Source organism: Notolepis coatsorum, assembly GCF_963971535.1.
Source record: "Notolepis coatsorum genome assembly, contig: SCAFFOLD_355, whole genome shotgun sequence".
Taxonomy (NCBI): domain Eukaryota; kingdom Metazoa; phylum Chordata; class Actinopteri; order Aulopiformes; family Paralepididae; genus Notolepis; species Notolepis coatsorum.
In genome coordinates this window covers 17,501-40,000 of record NW_028171022.1, presented here as the reverse complement: position 1 = coordinate 40,000, position 22,500 = coordinate 17,501, and the positions used below count along the sequence as shown (strand labels likewise).

Genomic DNA, 22,500 nt, shown 5'->3' with positions numbered 1-22,500 from the left:
ATCCAGACCTGGTTCCAGAGGTACGGCAGCTGAACACGCCCTAGCTAGCACCATCCAGACCTGGTTCCAGAGGTACGGCAGCTGAACACGCCCTAGCTAGCACCATCCAGACCTGGTTCCAGAGGTACGGCAGCTGAACACCCCCTAGCTAGCACCATCCAGACCTGGTTCCAGAGGTACGGCAGCTGAACACGCCCTAGCTAGCACCATCCAGACCTGGTTCCAGAGGTACGGCAGCTGAACACGCCCTAGCTAGCACCATCCAGACCTGGTTCCAGAGGTACGGCAGCTGAACACGCCCTAGCTAGCACCATCCAGACCTGGTCCCAGAGGTACGACATAGGGATCGGCCGATATTGGCATTAACCCTTTCACTGCCACACGACAGCCGGTTAACCCTTTCACTGTGACAATACAGAAGGTTAGCCCTTTACTATCACACAACCGACGGCGATGCTCCATCATTAGCAGCATTAGCTCCGCGGATGCAAAAGACTACACTCAAGTTAGGTTGTGCCAAATCCTTGCGTAAAACCTCGCCTTTTTCCCGACTCGATGCCCTGAGATTTCTATAGTCAAGTCAAGTCAAGTCAGTTTTATTTATATAGCACTTTACAAATGACTAACAGCCAAACCAAAGTGCTTCACAACATGGTAAAAACACATACAATGCAATAAAATACACTAGAAAAAGAGGTAGAGTACAGGACATATAGGAAAGCAAGGGCAAAATGCAATAAAAGAGACAAGAAAATTTGATAAAAAATGCAGAGTGACAGCTGACGTCATGTATAGATGCTGGGCTAGCTCTGGTCAAAGGCCAGGGAGAAGAGGTGTGTTTTGAGCAAGGATTTAAAAACCTCCAGGCTCTGGGCAGATCTTATGTGGGGGGGAGGCTGTTCCAGAGTCTGGGGGCAGCAGCAGCAAAGGCTCTGTCCCCCCTGGTTTTTAGCCTGGTCCTAGGCACCTCCAGCAGCAGCTGGTCAGCAGACCTTAAGGCTCTGGATGGGGTGGGGTGATGTAGGAGCTCAGCTAGGTACGGTGGAGCCAGCCCGTGTAGAGCTTTAAAAACAGTCAATAAAAGTTTAAAATCAATACGGAAACGGACGGGGAGCCAGTGGAGAGAAGCCAGAACTGGTGTAATGTGGTCACGTTTCCTGGAACCGGAAAGCAGGCGGGCAGCCGCATGTTGTACCAGTTGCAGGCGACGAAGCAGCAACTGGTCAATGCCGACATACAACGCATTGCAGTAATCCAGCCGGGTCGAGATAAAGGCATGGATCACCCTCTCCAGATCCTTCTGGGAGAGGTATGGTTTGGTCTTGGCTAGGAGTCTGAGGTGAAAAAAGCTAGTTTTGACCACCGAACTAACCTGCTTATCAAATTTAAAATTTCTGTCGAAGATTACTCCGAGGTTTCTGACAGAGGAGCGGATATTTGAGCCCAGGGGGCCTAGGGCAATGGCTGTAGGGTCAGGTGAATCATTACTAAATAATGATTGCCTAAGGGCAACATATATAATAAAAAGAGGACGGGCCCAGTATCGACCCTTGGGGCACCCCACAGGTAAGTGGGGCCGCTGAAGAGAAGAATTCTCCAAGCTGGACTGAGAAGCTCCGGTCAGTCAGTTAGGACTTAAACCAGCTTAGGGCAACGCCTGTGATGCCAACATGTTTTTCCAGGCGCGACAGTAGGACAAGTGGTACCTCTATAACTCATATTTCACTAATAACACATATATATATAATCTCTCTCTCTCACTCTCTCTCTCTCTCTAGTCTCGCAGGGCAAAACTGGAAAGGCAGTTGGACCAACATCAACTCTAAGTAATATGAATGCGTGTGTGTGTGTATGTTTGTAAAGGTATGTGTCTGTGGGTGTGTGTGTTGATATAGCTTGTGTGTTTGTTTCATATGTGTATGTATGTGTGTCTGTGTTTATCTCATGTGTGTATATCTCATATCTGTATGTGTGTGTGGACGTGTTTATCTTCTGTGTGTGTGTGTTTGTGTGTGTGTTTATCTTATATGCGTGTGTGACTGTGTGTTTATCTCATATGTATGTGTGTGTGTGCTTGATTGATTGAAAAGTTTATTAACAGATTGCAGAATGGGTACAGTACAGTACAGCTCAGTACATACAATTGTTAAGAGGATGCAGACCTGAGAAAGACTTTCGTCTTGTTTCCATCAGGGTCCCCCATTTTCAATTCATCATATGACACACACGACATACAGATAGACAGTACTGCTACATCTATACATTTATGACATACCAGATTTTCAAATACAGTACTGTTTGTGATACTAAAAAATCCAGAAAAAGAGTGTATATACATTTGACATAGACACTGTGCATTGGAGGAGGTTGGGTAGGTGGGGTGGGGCAGTACATTGGAGGTGGGGGGGGCTTGGGTAGGGGGGGGACACACTGTACATTGGAATACTGACATACATTTGACATAGAAACTGTACATTGGAGGAGGTTGGGTAGGTGGGGTGGGGTTGGGTGGGGCTGTACATTGGAGGAGGTTGGGGGGGGGGGGGGGGGTTGGGTACGTTGGAATACTGACAAAGCCATGCTTGGTCTTTATTGTACAACTGGGTTAGGACATTTGTAGGGGCCAGTTTTGAATTGCAGTCTCCCGTAGGTGTTCTTTGAGAGTGTTTTTGAAGGTGGGTAGTGATTCACATTCCTTTACAGCTTTGGGTAGGGCGTTCCACATTGTTGTGGCATAATTGCGAAACGTGTTTAGTCCCTTGTTTGAGCCGAATCTGGGTTTTACATGATTTGTGGAGCTCCCTCTGGTGTTGTGATCGTGGTATTCACTGACCTTTGGGAAGTATTTTGACATGTACATGGGTACCTTGGTCGTGTAGTGTATCTTGTAGACCAGGCCCATTGCAAGTTGCTGTACTCTGTCGTCTACTCTAAGCCATCCTAGGTTGGCAAAGTGTGCAGGGGTGAGGTGGGGGTGCGTGTGTGTGTGTGTGTGTGTGTGTGTGTGTGTGTGTGTGTGTGTGTGTGTGTGTGTGTGTGTGTGTGTGTGTGTGTGTGTGTGTGTGTGTGTGTATAGAGGTGTGTGTGTGTTGCAGTTCAGAGCTGGAGTCCATCCAGCTGATATCAGTAGAATATCAACAGCTGAAGAAGAAATTCATGACTGATGTTATACAAGGAAGAGACGTCTTCAATAAGACGACACCTCAGGTACACACACTCACACACACACACACACACACACACACAGACAGGCTCTCTCTATCTCTTTCACTCTGTCTCTCCATTCCTTCTCCTCTCTCTCTCTCTCTCTATTCAATTCAAAGGTGCTTTATTTGCATGCATGTCAAACAATTAATTTACAGTAGTTTTACAATGTAAGATTGCTATGTTAACATAAGCACACACAAAACAAAACCAAGAAAACATAAAAACAGTTCACAGAGCACTTCAATACAAAACCGTTACAATACAATACAGAGTCATTATCTCAGGAGGTGAGAGACATAGTCAACCGTTCCACCTGAGAAACAAAGGGCTGCCGCACCACATCAAACTTTCCACTTGATCCCCGCAATGTGTATTTTATCTTTTCCACTTTTAAACAATACATAACATCACAAATCCACCTGATGGAGGACGATCATTTTTCCAGTTCAGAAGAATGAGACGCCTTGCTAGAAGGGAGGAGTAAGCAAATGGCAATACAGTCCAGCTGTGCTTCTGGTAGATCAGAATCCCCCGAGAGAGAACACCAACAAGTCCCGGAAAATGACATGGTTAACCCTTTCACTGCCACACGACAGAAGGTTAACCCTTTACTATCACACAACCGACGGCGATGCTCCATCATTAGCATCATTAGCTCCGCATCCGTATCTCCGCATCCGTTGTCCTGTTTTTATGTATTTGTACATTTCTTACTGTTTCTATGAGTCCTGTTTTTATGTTTGGGGACAACGGATGGAAATTAGCCTCGTGCTAAATCCGGCAATTTTTACACTCCAGTGTTCATTCATTTTGCATTGTCCCGTCCAAATAAACGAATTAAATAAATTAAATAAATAAACATTCTAGAACATTTGTGATGTCACAGTATGATGTCATAGTCAAACATTCTAGAACATTTGTGATGTCCAGTATGATGTCATAATAGAACATTCTAGAACATTTGTGTACAGTATATTATTCAACAATTCTCTCAGAAGATCTCAGATCTCAGAAGAGCAAGTGAAGATATCACTTGTTGTTTCCGGCTACTTGTCTGTAAGCTTGAATATATTCTGTAGATACAATTTAAAATCCCCACATGGAAAAGGAAACAATGTCCTGTACAATCCTTAATGAGCTGCGTCTGGAGGGAAGGCTCTGTGATGTGGTTATTAAAGTCAACAGCACTGAGTTTAATGCCCACAAGGCCCTCCTGTGTGACTGCAGTGACTATTTCAGGTAAGTTTAGCTTGGTTCAGGTTAGCTTGGTTCAGGTTAGCTTGATTCAGCTTAGCTTGGTTCAGGTTAGCTTGATTCAGGTTAGCTTGATTCAGGTTAGCTTGGTTAGTAAACAGATACCATACTGTACTTTTACTGTAAACAGATACTATACTGTACGTCTACTGGAGGGCTGTCCCCGACTAAGGATTTGGATGGTCGACTATGATTGGCCAAAATTTGCCGTTAGTCAACTATTGGTTGAAAAAAAAAAAAAAAAAAAATGATATTTTCTAAAAAAATATTTAAATTTTAAAAATTTTATCATTCCATTTGGGCTGTGGGGGGTGCTTAATGTCTGAAGGAGTCGACTGAAGGCTTCTTGTTCTCTGCAAATGCATGCAATTGGTCCACTGATGGATACATCTTGATATTTGTCTAGTCTAGTGTGTTCATTAGATGGGTGAAATCCTCTTTCAGTGCCTCTGTGCCTGTTTTTTTACAATGTTAGATTGTTATGTTTTTTATATATTTATTTTTTAGTCAATGTGTTTTTAAAGTTTTAGACGTTACAGACGTATCAAACATAAGCACACACAAAACAAAACAAAGAAAACATAAAAACAGTTCACAGAGCACTTCAATACAAAACCGTTACAATACAATACAGAGTCATTATCTCAGGAGGTGAGAGACATAGTCAACCGTTCCACCTGAGAAATAAAGGGCTGCCGCACCACATCAAACTTTCCACTTGATCCCCGCAATGTGTATTTTATCTTTTCCACTTTTAAACAATACATAACATCACAAATCCACCTGATGGAGGACGATCATTTTTCCAGTTCAGAAGAATGAGACGCCTTGCTAGAAGGGAGGAGTAAGCAAATGGCAATACAGTCCAGCTGTGCTTCTGGTAGATCAGAATCCCCCGAGAGAGAACACCAACAAGTCCCGGAAAATGACATGGTTAACCCTTTCACTGCCACACGACAGAAGGTTAACCCTTTACTATCACACAACCGACGGCGATGCTCCATCATTAGCATCATTAGCTCCGCATCCGTATCTCCGCATCCGTTGTCCTGTTTTTATGTATTTGTACATTTCTTACTGTTTCTATGAGTCCTGTTTTTATGTTTGGGGACAACGGATGGAAATTAGCCTCGTGCTAAATCCGGCAATTTTTACACTCCAGTGTTCATTCATTTTGCATTGTCCCGTCCAAATAAACGAATTAAATAAATTAAATAAATAAACATTCTAGAACATTTGTGATGTCACAGTATGATGTCATAGTCAAACATTCTAGAACATTTGTGATGTCCAGTATGATGTCATAATAGAACATTCTAGAACATTTGTGTACAGTATATTATTCAACAATTCTCTCAGAAGATCTCAGATCTCAGAAGAGCAAGTGAAGATATCACTTGTTGTTTCCGGCTACTTGTCTGTAAGCTTGAATATATTCTGTAGATACAATTTAAAATCCCCACATGGAAAAGGAAACAATGTCCTGTACAATCCTTAATGAGCTGCGTCTGGAGGGAAGGCTCTGTGATGTGGTTATTAAAGTCAACAGCACTGAGTTGAATGCCCACAAGGCCCTCCTGTGTGACTGCAGTGACTATTTCAGGTAAGTTTAGCTTGGTTCAGGTTAGCTTGGTTCAGGTTAGCTTGATTCAGCTTAGCTTGGTTCAGGTTAGCTTGATTCAGGTTAGCTTGATTCAGGTTAGCTTGGTTAGTAAACAGATACCATACTGTACTTTTACTGTAAACAGATACTATACTGTACGTCTACTGGAGGGCTGTCCCCGACTAAGGATTTGGATGGTCGACTATGATTGGCCAAAATTTGCCGTTAGTCAACTATTGGTCGACAAAAAAAATAAAAAATAAAGGATATTTTCTAAAAAAATATTTAAATTTTAAAAATGTTATCATTCCATTTGGGCTGTGGGGGGTGCTTAATGTCTGAAGGAGTCGACTGAAGGCTTCTTGTTCTCTGCAAATGCATGCAATTAGTCCACTGATGGATACATCTTGATATTTGTCTAGTCTAGTGTGTTCATTAGATGGGTGAAATCCTCTTTCAGTGCCTCTGTGCCTGTTTTTTTACAATGTTAGATTGTTATGTTTTTTATATATTTATTTTTTAGTCAATGTGTTTTTAAAGTTTTAGACGTTACAGACGTATCAAACATAAGCACACACAAAACAAAACAAAGAAAACATAAAAACAGTTCACAGAGCACTTCAATACAAAACCGTTACAATACAATACAGAGTCATTATCTCAGGAGGTGAGAGACATAGTCAACCGTTCCACCTGAGAAATAAAGGGCTGCCGCACCACATCAAACTTTCCACTTGATCCCCGCAATGTGTATTTTATCTTTTCCACTTTTAAACAATACATAACATCACAAATCAAAGGACGATCGTTTTTCCAGTTCAGAAGAACGAGACGCCTTGCTAGAAGGGAGGAGTAAGCAAATGGCAATACAGTCCAGCTGTGCTTCTGGTAGATCAGAATCCCCCGAGAGAGAACACCAACAAGTCCCGGAAAATGACATGGTTAACCCTTTCACTGCCACACGACAGAAGGTTAACCCTTTACTATCACACAACCGACGGCGATGCTCCATCATTAGCATCATTAGATCCGCATCCGTATCTCCGCATCCGTTGTCCTGTTTTTATGTATTTGTACATTTCTTACTGTTTCTATGAGTCCTGTTTTTATGTTTGGGGACAACGGATGGAAATTAGCCTTGTGCTAAATCCGGCAATTTTTACACTCCACAGTGTTCATACAGTTTGCATTGTCCCGTCCAAATAAACAAATTAAATAAATTAAATAAATAAACATTCTAGAACATTTGTGGTGTCACAGTATGATGTCATAATCAAACATTCTAGAACATTTGTGATGTCCAGTATGATGTCATAATAGAACATTCTAGAACATTTGTGTACAGTATATTATTCAACAATTCTCTCAGAAGATCTCAGATCTCAGAAGAGCAAGTGAAGATATCACTTGTTGTTTCCGGCTACTTGTCTGTAAGCTTGAATATATTCTGTAGATACAATTTAAAATCCCCACATGGAAAAGGAAACAATGTCCTGTACAATCCTTAATGAGCTGCGTCTGGAGGGAAGGTTCTGTGATGTGGTTATTAAAGTCAACAGCACTGAGTTCAACGCCCACAAGGCCCTCCTGTGTGACTGCAGTGACTATTTCAGGTAAGTTTAGCTTGGTTCAGGTTAGCTTGATTCAGGTTAGCTTGGTTCAGGTTAGCTTGGTTAGTAAACAGATACCATACTGTACTTTTACTGTAAACAGATACTATACTGTACTTCTACTGTAACCAGATACTATACTGTACGTCTACTGGAGGGCTGTCCCCGACTAAGGATTTGGATGGTCGACTATGATTGGCCAAAATTTGCCGTTAGTCGACTATTGGTCGACAAAAAAAATAAAAAATAAATGATATTTTCTAAAAAAATATTAAAATTTTTTAATTTTTATCATTCCATTTGGGCTGTGGGGGGTGCTTAATGTCTGAAGGAGTCGACTGAAGGCTTCTTGTTCTCTGCAAATGCATGCAATTGGTCCTCTGATGGATACATCTTGATATTTGTCTAGTCTAGTGTGTTCATTAGATGGGTGAAATCCTCTTTCAGTGCCTCTGTGCCTGTTTTCTTAGGCAGTTGGCCTCTGGTATGCGTGCCATTAGCGTTAGCCACGCTTCTAAGAGGTTGGCAGTCGACTACGGCTCCTTTCGACCGATTAGTCGACTATTCGACTAATAGGGGTCAGCCCTAATTACTACACAGGACAGAATGTTGCTTACTGTTTACTCATCAGATATCTCTATACTCTGCGTCCCACAGAGCCCTCTTCACTCGCTGGAGCGACTCAGAGAAAGCAGTCTACACTATCCCTGGGGTGTCCCCAGGTATGATGCAGCTCATCATAGAGTACACCTACACACGCTTTGTGCCGGTGACAGCAGAGAACGTAGCAGAGCTTCTGGTGGCTGCAGACCAACTTCGCGTCACTGGCATAGTAGGAGCGTGCTCTGACTTCCTAGAAGGCCAGCTGTCTCTGGAAAACTGTGTCGGCATCTGGAGGTTCGCGGACATCTACTGCTGCCATGACCTGATGCGCAAGGCCCATCTCTTCACCGTGTGCCACTTTGAGGAAATGTTGCACGTCTCACAGGAGTTTGTGGAGCTGTCCCCGCAGCAACTGGTGGACATCATCGAGAGGGATGATCTGAACGTGAAGAGCGAGGAGACGGTGTTCGAGGCCGTCCTCCGTTGGATCGACCACTCCCGTGAGGAGCGTAAAACACACATCCCTTTGCTGCTGCCCAAGGTAACTAATTGTATTACTGTGCATTACATTAAAACAACACTAGGTTCCCTAGTACAGTGGTTTTCGAACATTTGCGTCCAAACTGTTCCCTAGCAACAGAAACCGTCTACAACCGATGTCTAAGTTGTACCCGCTGTCTGCTTGTCTCTTCTCAGGTTCGCATGGGCTTGATGAGGCCTGACTACTTCAGGAGCAACGTCCAGAACAACCCTGTGGTGAGGGACAGCCACGACTGCAGGCCCCTCATCCTCAGCGTCCTGAACCCCCCTGGCTCCGACAGGCTCCCAAACCCCCTGACCCGCCCACGCCTGCCCCAGGAGGTCCTATTGGCCATCGGAGGCCGGGGTGGCATGGAGGCTTACAATATCCGAGCCGGTGGATGGATGGACGTGAGCGTTGAGGGGGAGAGTCCCCGGGCCTGCCACGCCGCAACCGCTTATCACCACGGTCTGGTCTACTGCGTCGGCGGCCGGGACAACGTAGAGTATTTGAGCAGTGTGAGCAGTGTGAGCAGGTTCAACCCTGTGACTCGCAGATGGCTGCAGGCGGCTCCCATGCACTCACGCCGCTGTGAGCTCAGCGTGGTCGCGTTGGACGGCTGTATCTACGCCATGGGAGGGTACGACAGACACATGGACCTGAACACCGCCGAGTGCTACGAGCCTGAAACCAACCAGTGGACACTGATCTCACCCATGTTGGAGCGCAGGAGCTCCGCCGGGGCAGCAGCCCTCCAGGGCAAGGTGGGTGGAACTGAGGGACACAGGGTGCTAGATGAACACAAGGAACGTTAGATCATAAATCATAAATGTCTTTATTGCCAAGTAAGCTTGCACATACAAAAGATGTGTCTGGGTCCTTTGGTGCATCAACATTAACAGACAATTAAAGTAGAATGAAATCAAATGGAATATATAAACTAAATTAGAATATTCTTTCTTATTACAGGTTTACATCTGTGGTGGCATCAACAGGACGGGGTGGCTGTTCACAGCTGAGTGCTACAGCCCAGACACCGACCAGTGGACTCTGATCGCCCCCATGAGTAGCAGGCGTAGAGGACTGGGAGTCGCTGCGTACGGAGGACAAGTCTATGCGGTAGGTGCACACGGAGACAAATGCTTTATACTAGATATTTCTATAGATATGTATCATTTGACTTGCAATGCTGCTGTGATGCCCTCATTTCCCTAAGTGGATTAATACAGTGTCTGCTTGCCTGCCTGCGCCACACACTAAAACATTCCTCTCATGTGTCTTGTCCTCAGGTGGGAGGGTGTGATGGTGAAAACTATCTGCGTAGCGCGGAGGCCTACAGCCCCTTGACTGACTCCTGGAGCACCCTGCCCGCCATGCTCACCCCCCGCATCAGCTTTGGCATCGCGGTGCTGGACGACCTGCTCTTCGTGGTCGGAGGCTACTATAACTTCACCTTCATCTCCAACGTGGAGCGCTACGACCAGAGCAGCGACAGGTGGACTGTAGCCGAGGACATGAAGACCCAGCGCGGTGACGTAAGCTGCTGCATAATGCATGGCCTGCCTAACATGAGCCAGTACGCTGCTCCCAATGGAGGAGGAGGAGGAGGAGGAGGATGAGGAGGAGGAGGAGGAGGAGCAGGAGGAGGAGGAGGATGAGGAGGAAGAGGAGGAGGAGGAGGAGGAGGAGGAGGAGGAGGAGGAGGAGGAGGAGGAGGAGGAAGAGGAGGAGGAAGAGGAGGAAGAGAAGGAGGAGGCAGCAGGGGATCCATCTAAGAACCTTAAACATTTATTAGACCAAAAGAAATCCTAAGAAATTAATAAATTACTATCAGCCAAAGGTGGTGCATTTCTTTCTTCTAGTAATTCAGACAATATAATATATTTTTTTGTGTAATGTAATGTAATATCTGTTTTTAGTTTGTGTAATGTAATATCTGTTTTTAGTTTGTGTAATGTAATGTAATATCTGTTTTTAGGGTGTGTAATGTAATGTAATATCTGTTTTTAGTTTGTGTAATGTAATGTAATGTAATATCTGTTTTTAGTTTGTGTAATGCACATAATATGGGAACTTTTATCCATATGGTTGAGCCTGTTTTGCACCCCCAACCCAAGCAGATTGCAGATCACTCTCTCTATATGGAGGTAAAAAAGAAAATATGGTAAAAATAATTGGCATAAAAAGGGCACTTTTTTATTAGGCACAAAAGGGCAGGTGCTTGTGCACCCCGTTGGGCTCTATGTGTGCATGTGCCTGCTCGCTGTGCCCTTGAACAAGGCACCTCAGCTTTAACCGCTACAGTGTTAGCTGTATCTTATCTTATCTTATCTTATCTTAAATGCATATTAAATCAAATCAAATTGATTTGTAAAGCCCGAAATCACAAGTTAATGTCCCCATGGGCCGGACAAGTCTTCTTTAAACTATTCAAGAATAAACATCCCAATAAATCAAGAACAAAAAACCCACCATGAAATCCAAAATAAATGTAAAGTAATAAATATAACACTCCCAGACATACCCCAGCGAAGGTAAGGAAAAACCTAGCAATAGGAAAAAAGCACCACAGGCGATGTGGAGGAGAGAAACCTTAGAAGGGCCGTTCAAAGGGGGGATCCCCCTTCTTGGATGTCGGTGATAATAGTGTTGCTATGGATGGGTGGAGAATAAAATAGTTGGTATGTATGTACGTAGCGAATAGTTGGTATGTATGTACTACCTCAGTTGTGAAAAAAATAACCACACTTTCAACCGTTTTCGGCTTGCCATTGCCCCGACTGCTTTGTTGTTGAATCAAGTAAAATCCTAGGTACGTGTATATTGTGCGTGTGAACGTTGACGTGAAAAATTTCAATTAAATTAAAATTAAAAAAGGATTTTTTTTTTATTTAAAAAAATATATATATTCCAGTACCGAAATGTGGCACAGACGGATCTCACGTGAATCGGTACTCGGTAGTACCGACGTGATTCGGTAGGTACCTTTAAAAGTACCTAATTCGGTACCCATCCCTACTGGGTAGTGTAGCGGTCTAAGCACTAGGTGTGGCTGGGTAGTGTAGAGGTCTAAGCACTAGAGAGGCTGGGTAGTGTAGAGGTCTGAACACTAGAGTGGCTGGGTAGTGTAGAGGTCTAAGCACTAGATAGGCTGGGTAGTGTAGAGGTCTAAGCACTAGAGAGGCTGGGTAGTGTAGCGGTCTAAGCACTAGAGTGTCTGGGTAGTGTAGAGGTCTGAACACTAGAGTGGCTGGGTAGTGTAGAGGTCTAAGCACTAGGTGTGTCTGGGTAGTGTAGAGGTCTAAGCACTAGATAGGCTGGGTAGTGTAGAGGTCTGAACACTAGAGTGGCTGGGTAGTGTAGAGGTCTAAACACTAGATAGGCTGGGTAGTGTAGAGGTCTAAGCACTAGGTGTGTCTGGTAGTGTAGAGGTCTAAGCACTAGAGTGTCTGGGTAGTGTAGAGGTCTGAACACTAGAGTGGCTGGGTAGTGTAGAGGTCTAAGCACTAGGTGTGTCTGGGTAGTGTAGAGGTCTAAGCACTAGATAGGCTGGGTAGTGTAGAGGTCTGAACACTAGAGAGGCTGGGTAGTGTAGAGGTCTAAGCACTAGAGTGTCTGGGTAGTGTAGAGGTCTAAGCACTAGAGTGGCTGGGTAGTGTAGAGGTCTAAGCACTAGAGAGGCTGGGTAGTGTAGCGGTCTAAGCACTAGAGAGGATGGGTAGTGTAGAGGTCTAAGTGTTGTATATTTCCAGAGCTTTATTCCTTGTTGCACCATACACCATACTGAGACACAACATACAGCATGACAGGAAGTACTAAAAATCTGTCTACAAGCAGAGGGTGGTATTGACTGATAGTGCCATCTAGTGGTAAGGTAAAAGTACTGTATTACAACACTCCCACTTACTTTTACAATGGCATTCAAGTCCCTTTAAATAATATTACAACACTCCCACTCAATTTTACAATGGCATTAAGTGCCTTTAAATAATATTACAGAGCCATGCTCTCATTCATAAAAAAGAAACATCAAGAAAAAAAATATCTTTAAACAACAACAACAAAAAATACTTTCTCTTTTTACAATGCTTTTACTGGAACTCTTTTTCACATTTTTCAGACTTGCTTTGACCAGGCAGCGTTCGGCGTTCACCTGTCAAGCATAAATAACCACTCTATTTAAATAGGAAAAAGTCCAATCTCTCCCCTAAGGTACTCAAACTTCTGTTTAGTCAGTGGCTTGGTAAAGATGTCTGCTTTCATGTCATTTGTTGGACAATATTGCAGTTCTATTTGCCCATTCTGCACACATTCACGGATGTAGTGGTAGCGAATGTCTATGTGTTTTGTCCTGGAGTGGTTCACAGGATTCTTCGCGATTGTGATGGCTCCTTGGTTGTCTTCCAGGATCACTGTGGACGTAGCCTCCACTCCGAGATCGCTCAGTAGTCGTCTCAGCCAGACACCTTCTTGAGCAGCTTGACTGAGTGCGATGTATTCAGCTTCTGCTGTTGAAAGTGCAACTGTTGCCTGTTTCTTGCTAAGCCAGCTCACAGCTCCTCCACACAGTAGAAAGATGTTGCCTGTTGTTGAGCGGCGGTCATCCTGATCACCAGCCCAGTCAGCATCTGAGAATCCAATCAAAGCTCCAGAGTCTGACTGCTCATACTTGAGAGCAAGGTTCACTGTCCCTTTCAAGTATCGAAGTATCCTCTTCACAGCAGTCAGATGTGAAGCATCTGGATTTGCATTGAACTTTGACACAGCACTCACTGCCTGAGCTATGTCTGGTCGTGTGGCCATTGCAGCATACAGCAGACTTCCTACCATTGACTGATAGGTATGTTGGTGCACTGGCTTACTGACACCATCACTTTTCCTCAATTTGACATTGCCATCAGCAGGAGTTGCTACAGGATTTGCATCATCCATTCCATATTTCTGAAGAATGGTTTCAATGTACTGCTTTTGATGAAGAAATACACTGTTCTTATTTCGGATCACTGAGACGCCCAGGATATAGGAGAGCTCACCCATGTCTTTCATCTTGTAGCGCTCCTTGAGAGCCATTTTCAGCTCGTTTACATTTACATTTACATTTAGTCATTTAGCTGACGCTTTTATCCAAAGCGACTTACAAGTTCTGTACGACAAGCCATCAGGAAGGGCACAACTCTATCAGCTGAGCAACAATGTTCATCAAAGTGTTGAGTGCTACAGTGTAGGTTAGTTTATTAGGACAAGTGCATGACAGTACGGTTAGTTAGGGTTAGATTTTTTTTTTTTTTTTTTTTTTTTTTAATTCAGATAATGGTTGAAGAAGTGAGTCTTTAGTCGACGGCGAAAGATTGGACGTGATTCGGCTGTCCTAACTGGGGTGGGTAGTTCATTCCACCATTGTGGGGCAAGGACTGAGAATAGGCGACTTCTCTTTGATGACCCTCCCGGAGCTTGGATAGGAGTAGGTCTGAGGCGGCCAGAAGATGCAGAGCGTAGGGGTCTTGAGGGTGTGTAGTTAGAGACCATTGACCGGAGGTAGGCGGGAGCGGTTCCCTTTGCCGCACGGTATGCTAGGTCGAGGGCCTTGAAGCGGATTCGTGCAGCAATGGGGAGCCAGTGCAGGTCCCTAAGAAGTGGGGTGACATGGGCCGACTTCGGTAGGTTTGAGATCAGGCGGGCCGCTGCGTTCTGAATGAGTTGAAGAGGCTTAGTGGCAGTGGCCGGGAGGCCAGCGAGCAGTGCATTGCAGTAGTCGAGGCGGGAGATGACTGTTGATTGGACGAGGAGTTGGGTGGCTTCTTTTGTCAGGAAGGGGCGTATCCTTCTGACGTTGCTCAGGAGGAATCGGCAGGTTCTGGTCGTCGCTGCGATGTGAGCAGAGAAGTTCAACTGGTCGTCGAGGACAACACCAAGGTTCTTGGCGGTCGGGGACGCAGTCACAGCTGCATTCTCGACTGTGATTGAAAGGTCGGTTAGGGGGGAGGATTTGGCCGGCAGGTGGAGCAATTCTGTTTTGCTTAGGTTCAGTTTGAGGTGGTTGGACGTCATCCAGGCTGAGATGTCGGACAGACAGGCCGAGATCCGCACAGAGACGTGGATATCTGAGGGAGGGAAGGAGAGGAAGAGTTGAGTATCGTCGGCATAACAATGGTAGGAGAAGCCATGAGACGTGATAATGTTACCCAGTGATTTAGTGTAGAGGGAGAAGAGAAGGGGTCCTAAAACCGAGCCCTGGGGGACACCCGTCCGCAGGGGGCGGGTGGCCGACAGGGTCCCTCTCCATGACACTTGGTAGGAGCGGTCATTGAGGTATGATGACAGCCATGTCAGCGCAGAGCCAGCCACTCCCATTCCTGCGAGGGCCGCAAGGAGGATCTGGTGGTTGACTGTGTCGAAGGCTGCAGATAGATCTAGGAGAATCAGGACAGAGGAGAGGCCTTTCGCTTTTGCTAAGTGAAGTGCCTCTGTGACCGCAATGAGGGCTGTCTCTGTGGAGTGACCAGTCCTGAAGCCTGACTGATTAGGGTCTAGGAGGTCATTCTGTAAGAGATAAGTAGTAAGTTGGTTGGATACAGCACGTTCAAGTGTTTTAGAAAGGAAGGAGAGAAGAGAGACAGGACGGTAGTTGCCTATGACGGTGGGGTTCAGGGTTGGTTTTTTTATGAGCGGCGTGACTCTGGCTTGTTTTAGGGAGGTGGGGACCACCCCCGAGTTGAGTGAGGAGTTGATGGTTGCAGTTAGGAATGGGAGCTCGTTCATGCTCTCAGTCGACTCCGTTATCAGAATGAGATCATCAACATAAACTGCGAGTATTTCAAGCTGTTGTCTTGATCTCACAAACACACAGGGGTCTGATGTGCTCTGTTTGAATCCAATTCCCATCATGAACTGTGTGAAAGCCTTGCTCCAGCAGTGAGGAGACTGCTTCAGTCCATAGATCGATTTATTCAGTTTGCATACCAGGTGTTCCTCCCCTGGTTTGATGTAGCCGTCTGGTTGCTCCATGTAGATTTCCTCTTCCAGGTGTCCATTAAGGAATGCAGTTACGACGTCCATCTGGTGCACCTGTAGATTGTTTTGAATAGCAAAGGACAGTAATGTACGAATAGAGCTGAATCGTACCACAGGTGAAAACGTTTCATCATAGTCAGCACCATACAACTGTGAGTAGCCCTTGGCGACGAGTCTGCATTTGTATCTCTCCACTCGTCCATCACTGTGATGCTTGACTTTGAACACCCATCTTGATCCTACTGTCTTTCTTTCTCTTGGTAAATCCACTAAGTCCAATGTCTCATTTTCCAGCAGCGACTCATATTCCAAATCAGCCGCCTCCTGCCATTCCTTTGCATTAGGACTCACCATTGCTTCTTTCAGTGTGATTGGCTCTGTCACACGACACATATTGGCATGATGATCAACAGTCACTGTATCAGCAAAGTCATCATATCCATATCTCCTTGGAGCATTTCTGATTCTGCCGCTTGTTCTGACAGTGCTATCGACCTCATCATCTTGTGTTTCACACTCCTCTGTTTTAATGATTATTTCGTTCTTCACTTCACGTGTTTCACTCTCACCTGTTTTAATCGTCATCTCGCCCTTTACTTCCTGTTTACAGTTGAAGTTTGATTCATCAAAGATGACATCTCGACGGATTCGAATTCTCCTTTTCTCTTCATCATACAGGCGATAACCCTTGGCATTGTTTGCATATCCCACAAAACGAAGCTTCACAGCCTTTTTGTCCAGTTTCCTTCTCTCTGAATCTGGGATATGTGCATAAGCAACACAGCCAAACACCTTCATGTGACTCATGTCAGGTTTCTTTCCATACCATCTCTCATAGGGAGTCTCTTGCTTCAGGACAGATGTGGGCAGCCTGTTCTGTATGTAAGCTGCGGTGGCTACAGCCTCTGCCCAGTGCATCTTCGGCAACTTAGCATGTGACAGCATGCTTCTAGCTGCTTCAACTAATGTCCTATTTTTTCTTTCTGCAACACCATTTTGCTGTGGTGAGTGAGGTACAGTCATTTCATGGTGGATGCCTTGAGCTTTCAAATATTCTTGAAACTCCTTTGATGTGTACTCACCACCATTGTCTGTTCTCAGCCTCATGACACTCTGCCCACACTCATTTGAGAATGTTTTCTCAAATTCCTTGAATTTGTGTAACACCTCATTCTTCTGTTTCAGAAAGTATACCTTGCAGCATCTAGAGTAATCATCAATGAAAGTCACAAAATATTTTGCTCCACTTACAGATTCAGTCTGCATGGGACCACAGACATCACTGTGAATCAGCTGCATCTTGCGTTTGGAACGGATTTCTCCAATCGACTTGTATGGCTTTTTAGCCAGCTTGCCTTCCACACATCCTTCACAGAAGAGAACCTCTTTCTCTGCAGAGAAGTCCACTCCATTCACCAGATACTTTAGTTCCTTCAGCTTGGTGGTGTGACCAAGGCGCTGGTGCCACAGGCTGGCTGCTACTGATGCACTATGACAGACAGATGAACTTCCTTCAACATCCAGCTGATAGAGCCCATCAGCTCTTTGTGTTCCCATTCCATGAAGAGTTCTATCTTTTCCATGTATGTAGCAGCGAGACTTCCTGAACTGCACTGTATTTCCTTTCTTGGTAGCAGCTCCCACTGAGAATAGATTCCCAGATAGCTTTGGAACATACAGCACGTCATACATTGTGACTTTTTTTACATCACTTGATTTAAAAGTCATTTTCATGTTGACATGTCCAAGTCCTAGGGCTTCAACCACCCTGCCGTCACCGAGTCTCACAGACTGTGCTTTTGAGAATTGCTGGTATTCTTGAAGAACCTTTTTATCACATGTCATGTGCTTTGATGCTCCAGAATCAATTAACCACTCAGCATGTTGTGGTCTGTCAGTCGGGGTTGCCTCTCTGGCGACAAAGGCACTTTCAGATGAATCTTCATCATCGTAATACATCATGTTTTTGGCCTTGTGGGTTTTCTTCTTAGTTTTGTATTTCAAGCTTGGACAGTCACGTTTAATATGTCCTTCTTTTCCGCACCCGTAGCACCTCCATGTGCTTGCTCTTTCTACTCCCATTGACTGACCACCACTGGAGTTATTCTGCACATTTCCTCGAAAACGTGAAGACATGGCTGATGCACCATCTGATGTAGCACTACTTGAGTTAACATTAGCATTCACTTGCTTTTGCTCTTCATTTGTTAATGATTGCTGAACAAACTGCAGTGTCAGACTGTCAATCTTTGTTTCTAGTGCAGTGACAATTGTAGCATAACATGGTGGCAAACTACCCAAAAGTGTTACAATTTGGTCTTCCTCTTCAATTACAGCTCCTATTGCTGATAGCTGGTCAGTCAGCTCCTTCATCCGTTTTAAATGTTCAGTTAAACCATCTCCTTCCTTCATTTCACATCGAAAATACTTTTTCTTCAGAAACAGTTTATTTGCCAGAGTATCTCTCTCAAAATGGCCTTTCAGCGTGGTCCACGCCTCTTTGGGAGTCTGGCAGCTTGTTATCAGGTACAACTGGGGTGTACTTACATTCAGCACTAACATAGAGAATGCCTTCTCTCTCCGTTTATCAAACTCAGCCCGTGCTTGAACATTAGCATCTGCAGCTAATGTATCCGTCTCAATTAGCATACCCCATAGTCCTTTAGCTTTCAGCAAGTGCTCCATCTGAAACTTCCATGTTGCCCAGTTCTCTGGTCCGCTCAGCCGGTCAATAAACAGCTTGTCATCCATTGTGAAATCCCACAACACTGTTCATCTCACACAAAACTCTGTGTAGCTTCCTAGCGATGTTCTGGGCCCATAACCTGTTGTATATTTCCAGAGCTTTATTCCTTGTTGCACCATACACCATACTGAGACACAACATACAGCATGACAGGAAGTACTAAAAATCTGTCTACAAGCAGAGGGTGGTATTGACTGATAGTGCCATCTAGTGGTAAGGTAAAAGTACTGTATTACAACACTAAGCACTAGAGAGGCTGGGTAGTGTAGAGGTCTGAACACTAGAGAGGCTGGGTAGTGTAGAGGTCTAAGCACTAGAGAGGCTGGGTAGTGTAGAGGTCTAAGCACTAGAGGCTGGGTAGTGTAGAGGTCTAAGCACTAGAGAGGCTGGGTAGTGTAGAGGTCTAAGCACTAGAGAGGCTGGGTAGTGTAGAGGTCTAAGCACTAGAGAGGCTGGGTAGTGTAGAGGTCTAAGCACTAGAGAGGCTGGGTAGTGTAGAGGTCTATGCACTAGAGAGGCTGGGTAGTGTAGAGGTCTAAGCACTAGAGAGGCTGGGTAGTGTAGAGGTCTAAGCACTAGAGAGGCTGGGTAGTGTAGAGGTCTAAGCACTAGAGAGGCTGGGTAGTGTAGAGGTCTGAACACTAGAGAGGCTGGGTAGTGTAGAGGTCTAAGCACTAGAGAGGCTGGGTAGTGGCGAGGTCTAAGCACTAGAGAGGCTGGGTAGTGTAGAGGTCTGAACACTAGAGAGGCTGGGTAGTGTAGAGGTCTAAGCACTAGAGTGGCTGGGTAGTGTAGAGGTCTAAGCACTAGAGAGGCTGGGTAGTGTAGAGGTCTAAGCACTAGAGAGGCTGGGTAGTGTAGAGGTCTGAACACTAGAGAGGCTGGGTAGTGTAGAGGTCTAAGCACTAGAGTGGCTGGGTAGTGTAGAGGTCTAAGCACTAGAGAGGCTGGGTAGTGTAGAGGTCTAAGCACTAGAGAGGCTGGGTAGTGTAGCGGCTGGTGACTCCACATGTATCGGAGGAGACACATCCAATCCAATCCAATCCACTGTATTTATAAAGCACATTTAAAAACAACAAAGTTGACCAAAGTGCTGTACAAGTCCACAACATAAGATAAAACATAGAACATAAATTTTTTTAATAAAAGCACACAATAAAAACAGTACAATGTGTCACATAAAAAGGCAGGTCTCTCAAAACTGTTTAAAAACCGAAAGCCAGAGCAAATATGTGTGTCTTGAGGTGTGATTTGAACACCTGCAGAGTGGGGGCCTGCCTAACATGCAGTGGCAGCTCATTCCAGAGCTTTGGGGCTGCCACAGCGAAAGCACGGTCCCCCCTAAGCTTCAGCCTGGAGCTTGGAACGGCCAAGAGGAGCTGGTCAGAGGACCTGAGGGACCTTGGGGGAACATAGGGTTCCAGCAGGTCCGAGAGGTACCCCGGTGCCAAGCCGTTCAAACATTTAAAAGTAAACAGTAAAACCTTAAAATCGATTCTAAAACGCACAGGAAGCTTTCGTGTTCCCGTCAGCAGACGGGCAGTGGCGTTCTGAACCAGCTGCAAACGAGAGAGGGAGGCCAACGTATAGGGCATTGCAGTAATCAAGGCGAGAGGTCATAAAAGCATGGATAACCGTTTAAAAAACGGAACGGGATAAAAAAGGTTTGACCTTGGACAGCCTCCTGAGTTGGAAAAAACTCTTTCCTACCACAGCGTTGATCTGCTTGTCCAATTTTAGGTCACAATCAAACTTCACCCCTAGGTTGGTGACAGTTGGCTTCACAAAAGCCCAAGAGGGCCCAAGTCATCAGGATGCCTATTGCTGGGACCAAACACCATGACCTCTGTTTTACTGTCATTGAGACATAGACAATTTGATGCCAGCCATGCCTTAACATCATCAAGGCATGCTAATAATGGTTTTACCGGGTTGCTATTGTTTCTTTTTAATGGCATGTCAATCTGGCTGTCATCTGCGTAGCAGTGAAAGGAGACGCCATGCTTTCAGAGTATAGGCCCTAAGGGGAGCAGATACAACACAAATAAAATTGACCCGAGAATTGAGTAGTGGTAGTCTACACCCTCCCCAGACCAACAGAGGAGACATGTGGTAGTCTACACCCTCCTAGGGCTGGGCGATATAACGATAACGATAATTATCGCGATATATTTTAATAATCGGTATTGGAAAAAAAAAATTGAAAAAATAAATATCGAAATATCTTTTTTATTTTTATTTTTATTTTTTTGTGACCTGCAACAGGGCAGTTTTAAAACCAGAGACAGTGGACAGACTTGTCTTTCTTGCCTGCAACTTAAAGTAATGGCTTTGCTTGTCCAAATGACAATACTGACCAAATTGAGATTTATTTTTCTCTTTTATTTTGTTTGCTTTCTAATTTAAAATACAGTTTGAAACCGTCTGTACGCAGTAGGCTAGCAGAGCTAGTCTCCAGTCATGAGTCACGGTGCACATGTGCGGTGGTTTGTCCAGCAAAAAAGCACCAAAAGATAGAAAATAAACTAGCAGAGCCAGAACTGTTCAACTCCCCTGGAGCCACAGCCAGCAGAGAAGCCGGTTTACTTTCGCTTTCAAACCAGCTGCAGCCTGAGAACTGGAGTGTGAGGGGATGTAACACTAAAGATGGCGGCAACGACAAAGAATTGCTGCAAAATAAACATACATCTGTTGTTTAAATTTGTTTTTAATAATTTTTATTTTTTAATATTCGCTTTTTTTGTATCGATTTTTTTTGTTTGTTATTGATATCGTTATCGCGATATCATTTTTGGCCATATCGCCCAGCCATACACCCTCCCCAGACCAACAGAGGAGACATGTGGTAGTCTACACCCTCCCCAGCCCGACAGAGGAGACATGTGGTAGTCTACACCCTCCCCAGACCGACAGAGGAGACATATGGTAGTCTACACCCTCCCCAGACCGACAGAGACATGTGGTAGTCTATACCCTCCCCAGCCCGACAGAGGAGACATGTGGTAGTCTACACCCTCCCCAGCCTGACACAGGAGACATGTGGTAGTCTACACCCTCCCCAGACCGACAGAGGAGACATGTGGTAGTCTACACCCTCCCCAGACCGACAGAGGAGACATATGGTAGTCTACACCCTCCCCAGACCGACAGAGACATGTGGTAGTCTACACCCTCCCCAGACCGACAGAGGAGACATGTGGTAGTCTACACCATCCCCAGCCTGACAGAAAAGGCATGTGGTAGTCTACACCCTCCCCAGACCCACAGAGGAGACATGTGGTAGTCTACACCCTCCCCAGACCGACAGAGGAGACATATGGTAGTCTACACCCTCCCCAGACCGACAGAGGAGACATGTGGTAGTCTACACCCTCCCCAGACCGACAGAGGCATATGGTAGTCTACACCCTCCCCAGACCGACAGAGACATGTGGTAGTCTACACCCTCCCCAGACCGACAGAGGCATATGGTAGTCTACACCCTCCCCAGACCGACAGAGACATGTGGTAGTCTACACCCTCCCCAGACCGACAGAGGAGACATATGGTAGTCTACACCCTCCCCAGACCGACAGAGACATGTGGTAGTCTACACCCTCCCCAGCCCGACAGAGGAGACATGTGGTAGTCTACACCCTCCCCAGACCGACAGAGGAGACATGTGGTAGTCTACACCCTCCCCAGACCGACAGAGGAGACATGTGGTAGTCTACACCCTCCCCAGACCGACAGAGGAGACATGTGGTAGTCTACACCCTCCCCAGACCAACAGAGGAGACATGTGGTAGTCTACACCCTCCCCAGACCGACAGAGGAGACATGTGGTAGTCTACACCCTCCCCAGACCAACAGAGGAGGCATGTGGTAGTCTACACCAGGGGTTCCCAAACTTTTCAGGCCGGGGCCCAGAAAATAAGGCGTCAGAGAGCCGCGGCCCCAATGCACA

At 45.4% G+C, this 22,500-nt stretch overlaps 1 pseudogene across 1 annotated transcript in view; it reads right to left on the bottom strand.

The window, feature by feature from the left end:
• The window catches only part of LOC311248361, a 40,481-nt pseudogene that overhangs the window by 12,722 nt on the left and 5,259 nt on the right, over window positions 1–22,500 (bottom strand). The window contains exon 3 of the transcript in view: window positions 13,352–13,425. The product of the transcript in view is annotated as an uncharacterized misc_RNA (transcript). The remainder of the gene's footprint in view (window positions 1–13,351; window positions 13,426–22,500) is intronic.